General features: G+C 36.7%; 1 non-coding gene across 1 annotated transcript; it reads left to right on the top strand.

Moving 5' to 3' along the window:
- Positions 1-4,522: 4,522 nt before the first annotated feature.
- LOC121055252 lies at positions 4,523-4,640 on the top strand. The gene has a single exon (XR_005812399.1). It is a non-coding gene; the product is annotated as a U5 spliceosomal RNA (small nuclear RNA).
- The last annotated feature ends 1,583 nt before the right edge of the window (positions 4,641-6,223 follow it).

Raw genomic sequence — 6,223 nt, 5'->3', positions numbered from 1 at the left:
ATGAAAAATTTAAGTTGTAGAGCTCTAAATTTTATACAAAATGTATCCTAATCTGTGTCCATATGAAAAGAATAATTTAAATTATGAGATGATATTTTTTTGTTGTAACGAATTTGTTAATCGTGGCAATAGAAAATAGTAAAGAGTATCATGTACTATACAAATTGGCACATAAATTAAAATTGTGGCGATAGAACATGTTTTTTGTGGTGATAGCTTATTTTTTATCACAACAAAAATACTGAATAAAACAACGATCGTAAATCGTTGCAATAAAATATAGTTATTTGCTACAGAAAAATTATTATTGTAATAGTATAATATATTGGCACGAATTATTTTTCGTTGTAATAAATTGGTGGCAATAAGTTATTTTTCTAGTAGTGACGTCGATTTCACGTATATGTCCGCTTCTCTGTTCTCTTACTGTTACTGTCACGGTTGGATTCAAATGGGATTATGCGCGTGTTCCTGTTTCGATCGAATTGCTGATTTTTATATGAAATTGGCATCTTATATGGGGTTTCGGTGAATATCAGATTAAAAATGACATTAGTTAGCAGCAGTAGCAAACAATTGGTTAGCATTTATCACAATATGCACTGAATGCACACGGTTTGGTTATCGTATCGGTGTAAATAGGTGTAGTTCTACAGGATTATATTTGTATGGTTAGCTTTTTTTTGTTTGCTTCACGTATGATCTAATGGTGGAGTATGAGTTTTGCTGTTACCTAATCTCCCTCGAATTGTCAAGTATGTGCAATTTGATCATCATTTCCCAACAGAAAAGGTCGTGGACGTGGTACCTCGCCACTCGTACCTCCGACGGAAGCTGAATGGCGCGGGCGGAACGCGAGACCGCCGCCGAGGGCCCGATGGCGAGGGTTCTCCCACTTCGACAACGCCCCCGGCCGACGAGCTGCGCGCGGATGGCGGACAACGCGTGCCACAGACCGCCACCCGGCGGCGAGCAAACGGTTGTGGATTGTGAGCGGCGACAGAATTGCATACCTACCATCGACAGAGGGATTCGTTTAAATGCTATTATATAAATGAGCTTCGTCTAAATGTCATCCAAATACTGGTGCGAATTGCTATTTTAACATTTCGGCTGTTAACTCCATTTTAGTGTTTTTTTTCCTAATTTGCCCCACCCAACTCATTTCCTCCATCTGTGTCACACGTACGCTATTTGCTCTCAATTTTTCTGTATCGCACAAGAGGCATGCAACGTTGATGCTCTCCATTTTTTCTCATTGCACATGATTGTATTTTTTTTATTTGTCAAAAATAAGTAAATAAAAAATACAGTGAGAATGGAGAAAAAATACGCATGCGACAAATAAAAAAAGAAAATATGCCGTCCTGTGCGATGAGAAAAATAGAGAGCATCAACCTCGCATGCCTCTTGTGCGATAAAGAAAAATTAGGAGCAAATAGCGTATGTGTGACATAAATGGAGGACATGAGTTGGGAGGGCCAAATTAGGAAAAAAACACTAAAATGGAGTTAACAGCAAAAATGGTAAAATAGCAAACCGCATCAGCATTTGGATGGCATTTGGGCGAAGCCCATTTACATAATGGTATTTCAGCGAATCCCTTCGTTTACGATGGTAGATATGTAATTTTCTCGTGAGCGACAGGAGAGAGAAAGAAGAGAGAGGAGAGGAAGGGAGAGAAAGAGAGAGAGAAAAAAATTAAAAAACCTGACATGTGGGGTCCAACGGACGCCATGTCAGTAAAACCGGTCAAAAAGTGGGTCAATACTGTTGAGGGACCTTTTCTGAGCGGATTTTATAAGTTTAGGGATACACATTTCTGGTATTCGGATTTAAGGACGAAAAATAAACTTGGCTTCGAGTTTAGAAACCTGGTAGAATTTTTCCTATTTGGGATGCACACGTTTTGCCAAGAAAACACACTACTCCAAATCCAATCCTCCTTTCGCATGAACGTTTTATTTTAGGCCTTGGGCCAGCACGTCCATTCTATTTTTGAACTTTATACATTGGGCTCGAGCATAGGGGACTTGATAAATGGGCCTCAGTATGCAATTTTAGGCTCTGGGCCCGGGCCAGGGCCAGGTCCCATGCTTTCGGTAGAAATTTTGGGTGTTACCAAATCATATATTTACAAATAAAAAAAATAGTTTGTGAACAAAACTTATATATATATATTCTTGGTGATCTAAACTCAAGGTCAAAAGGTAAACTAAAAATAAACTATGATGAAAAATTAACTCCAAATTTAAGACTGAAAATTTAAATTTTGGCTTATAAATATAAATAGAAGTAAAAAGCTAAGGACCTATCTTTCTTGAAAATCGGTAAGGAGGAAAAAAAGTTGAAAAACTTCTTTTGTATCGTTCATCACTGCCATTTGATTTGATAGGATGAATGACTCTGTAATCTCCTAAATATGAATTTTGGGTCAGTCTCTTGTGTGTGATTGGGCCACGTGACATGACCCGTCGTGCGGCAAACTCGTGCGCTCGCCCTGCACCGTCTGGTCGCAGAAGAAGAAAAATCTGCCATTTTCCCCACCGCCACTCCGCCTCGCTCCCGCCTCTCCTTCCCTCGATCTCTGCATGTGTTGGCGCCCTCTTCTTCTCCTCCTCTCGTCCCCATCAGTCCTCTCTATGGCCTCTGTCAAGCTGATCTTCGTTCAATCGACCTAGAGGTCCCACTACCGGGTGCTCCGAGCTCGCTGTCGCCCTACGCGTTGACTAGGGTTGAAAACGGTATGGAAAATCCCGACCATACCGGCTGTTGTTTTTATTTTCTCGACCATTTTAGCTAGTAACGGTAATGCTCAGAAACAAAAATGGTAACGGTAAAGTTAAACAGAAATGATAATGCATTTTTTCGACCGTTTTGTCAGAATTCCGTATTAGGCCGGAAATTTTCGAAAATTTCTAGAAAATTCCGAAAGCCCAGCGAGCCAAGTTCATGGAAATTTCAGAAAGCCCACATACTCCCGTCGGTCCATTAGCCCATTAGCTCCTAACCCTGTACTCCCTCTGTCTCAAAATAAACCAATTTTTCACTTTTTACCTTCAATTTTTGACTCTTCGTCTTATTTAAATTTTTTTGCGGTTGATATTTTTGTTTTTATTAGATGATAAATCATGAATAGTACTTCACGTGTGACTAATTTTTTTTCTAATTTTCTAAAAAATTTTCAAATAAAACGGATGGTCAAACGTTGGACACGAAAACCGAAGAATTCGTTTTTTTGGGACAGAAGGAGTATAGCACAGCCACAATAGTAGACCATTAGTTCAGGCATAGCACGCTCACGGAGACGCCGCCGCTGCTAACGAGCACCAGTGCACCACACCGCACTGCCATGGCACCGTCGCCGCTCGCTGGTCAGCATCGCTGAGCCCTACAACATCGCGCCGGTGCTGCTCCGAGCGACCACACCGTCATAGACATACTGTGGTCATCGACTCTTTGTATCCTCAAATTTGTGAACTGAATTTATATTGACGTGATCAACTATATATGAACATTTGCTATATTAATTGCCAAATTTATTCTCAATTTATCATATCGTTGCTCTTTTATTGATTGTCTATACTTGATTTGATGTGAGTATAAAGTGGACAAATGTTACTGTCAATTTGTCTTACATTTATCTGTATTATGTAATGCTATATATTATTATTTTCGATATGTATTTTTGCTTACAACTGATATCAATACATTTCCATTCCTGTGGTACTGTTTTCAGAATTCCGATCACTGATATCGTTTATGTTTTCGTATCTATCGTTCCGTTTTTATTTCTAAAAAAATATAAAAATAGAAATAAGATAGACAGTTTTCTGACCATTTTTACTCCTAGGGTTGACTCAGTCTCAACCTTATGGCTGGAGGTGGCACATTGGTGCCACGATGGGTGAGGGAGCGATCTGCAATTCAACGGGTACGAGAATCCATCCTTTATCTCTCCCCCTCCGTGCTCCACTCTACCGCTGATTTGTTTGGTGTTAACTCAATACTAGTGAGAATTCCTATAATACTCTCAATAAATAATACTTGTACTTTAGCAATATAGTACTCTCTTGTTTCATAGTGTAAGATGTTTCACTTTTTTGTTGGCAATATTTGATCATTTGTCTTATTCAAAGAATTATAAAAATATCATTTATTTTGCTTGTGACCTACTTTATTTATCAGAAGAACTTTAAGAATAAGACGATTTATTATCAGAAGAACTTTAAAAATAAGACGAATGTTCAAACATTGCAACCAAAAAGTCAAATATCTTACATTACGAAATGGAGGTAGTACTAGAATATTTTGTATTTTTTCCATACAGTATTTGTATAGTATATATAGTTTTTTTTTTTGAGATGATAATTGGTGATACAATGCTTTCCAGTACAAAGGGAAATAGTGCATGGGACAGAGTGCACGTTCATATCGATTAGTACCACCTCGCCGGTTTACAACGGAAGGGAGGCTGCGATGAGTATAAGAGGAGAGGCTGGACAACCTTTCGAAGGCACGCAGCTGCGCGGTGAGCACAAAGCGAACTATTCTTTCGCCTTTTACTAAAGAATACCGTGTGCGCGCCGCAAATAGCAGCATACGATAATTTTTGAGGGGATCCCTCATTCAGAAGGGCCCACAAGTTGAAAATAAAATATTAATTTGAAATGTCAAAAGTTTTTGTTAACATTTAAAAATACTAAAATATGAAATACTCTTTGATTTATTATTTGTTTTTAAACCGTTCAAGTCATTGAAGATTATAACGGAAATTAATACTACCAATGTTTTATAATAATTTTATTTTTTAATTTTTGTGTCCAACGTTTTGATCTTTTATAATAACTTTATTTTTTAATAACTTTATTTTTTAATTTATATGTTCAATTTTATTTTTTAATAACTTTATTTTTTAATTTATATGTCCAAAGCTTTGACCATTCGTCTTATTTAAAAAATTTGTACGAAAACTTAAAATAAATCACACATAAAATACTATTATTCATGTTTGATCATTCGTCTTATTGATTAATCTTTAATAAGTCACACATAAAATACTATTATTCATGTTTGACCATTTGCCTTATCGATTAATCTTTGAACAACAATTGGATGAGAAAATTGATTGGTCTTGTTTTTGTGTTTATTCCGAAGAACGGCTAATCTAATATATGTATGGCACCGGGTCTTCTGGCTTGTGCGATGTCCTCTCTCTGTTTCACAATATAAAACTTTCTATTTCACAATATAAAACTTTCGACTAGATTCATATGGATACTAATGAATTCATATACATATATAAATTATATACATTTATCCATGAATGAATTTAGATAAGGCTAGAAAGTGTTATAATATGAAGTGGAGGTTAGTACTATTATAAACTCTAAATCTTGCATAAATACTCGATTAATAGCTAATCTTCTTAATGTGCTCTCATCATATAACTTGTATTCTTAGTGTTTCTGACCGGTTAGTCGGTTACTGTCACTGGCAGTTTGCCATATAGTGATATGTAGGTGTAGTAGTAATCCCCAAAGCTAGGTTGATTAGAGAACCTAATTAAAACCAAATACGAAGAAACCGTATGTCAGGTAGACAAGAACGGTAGGCCAATAACGCTTGCAAAATGTAACGATGGTTCAACGTGCTGAGGTCGACATGAGCCGTTCTACGTAGGTACTGACAGAAAATCTTAACTTCATGTCACTTTTGTTGCCCTTCTCCTTCTTTGTCTGGTGCAGCTGAGATAAACCTACGACCTTGGCCATGTAGCAGCGTAATATCTCGATGCAATTCAGATTGGAGTCTAAAGTAATATGTTTGTAAGCAATTAGGCTCATATGAAAAACTTCATGATCAGTTGGTGTGCTTATCAAAAAAAAGTGTTTGTCATACTCCCTCCTTCCTAAAACAAACTAATCTTTCACTTTTTAGACTCTTCATCTTATTAAAAATTTTTTTATGATTAATATTTTTGTTTTTATTAAATGATAAATCATAAATAATACTTTACGTGTGACTATTTTTTCTAATTTCTTAAAAAAAATAAATAAGACGGATAGTTAACGCTGGACACGAAAACTAAAAGATTGGTTTATTTTGGGAGACAGTATTTCTGAAGTTGGTACTACCATCTGAAATATTTTCTTCCTCTGACCTCCACGTAACGGTAGCGACCCAGAGACAGATGACTTACATTTCACTTTAGTGAAGATAT

The sequence above is a fragment of the Oryza brachyantha genome, chromosome 8, assembly GCF_000231095.2.
Source record: "Oryza brachyantha chromosome 8, ObraRS2, whole genome shotgun sequence".
In the NCBI taxonomy this organism is placed as follows: Eukaryota; Viridiplantae; Streptophyta; class Magnoliopsida; order Poales; family Poaceae; genus Oryza; species Oryza brachyantha.
The sequence above is the reverse complement of the archived record's forward strand: the minus strand, read 5'-3'. Positions and strand labels throughout refer to the sequence as shown.